Here is a 900-nt window from a genome sequence, read left to right as displayed (position 1 = left end):
TAGGCAAAATTGCAATCCGTAGGATCGAGTGAGGCTTATCACTGGAATTTATAATAAAAAAATTGAACTTTGTTACGAAATTAAAAAAATGAACTGTTTATTTGTTTTATAAAAAGTACAACCATTATTAGATTGGTTAATTTTTAAAAGTATTTTTTAGACAATTTTAAAAAAATTATTATTTATTGCTTTTAATCGTTGTGACAATTCTTAAGGGGTCTAGTACTTCAATCAATCAATTGTATAGTATAAGTGAATTATTATAAATTTTTTGATATTCAACTTTGATTTTTTTTTTAAAACTTTGATTCTTTTATGGATATAAAAAATCATTGTGATAACTAAACGGTACATTATAGTATCCGATTTTCAGAACATGTAACTAAGCAAGATTTTTGGCACCTCTGATTTTGATCTTCTTATATATAATAAGGATTTAACTCCTTTAACTTCTTATACATATAAAGTAAAAAAAAAAAGGGTTTATTCACCGTTGATTTAATGTGGGTTACATTAATTACCAAAAAAAATGTGGGATACATTTAAAAAATGCTTTCTTTAGTGGTAAATAATTTACTGTTTGGGATAGGTGTTCTTCACAGTTACGTAGTGCTTTGTAGCAGATGCCAAGGCATGGGCATTAGTTTCGGTTTGTGCTGTGTTCTTTTTACTTTCTTCATGGTGAAAAAAAATAGTGGTAAATACTTTACCCATCTCCCCACTTTAAAAGAATTAAATTTAAATAACTAAATCACGTAACAATGCATGATATATATATATATATATATATATATATATATATATATATATATATATATGCATATATATATATATATTGATTTATACACGCGTGTTCATAATTTTTGAACTGATATTTTTTTTTTATAAACTTCAATTTAT

Source organism: Glycine max, chromosome 11, assembly GCF_000004515.6.
Source record: "Glycine max cultivar Williams 82 chromosome 11, Glycine_max_v4.0, whole genome shotgun sequence".
NCBI classification, from domain to species: domain Eukaryota; kingdom Viridiplantae; phylum Streptophyta; class Magnoliopsida; order Fabales; family Fabaceae; genus Glycine; species Glycine max.
This window is presented reverse-complemented; position numbering follows the sequence as displayed.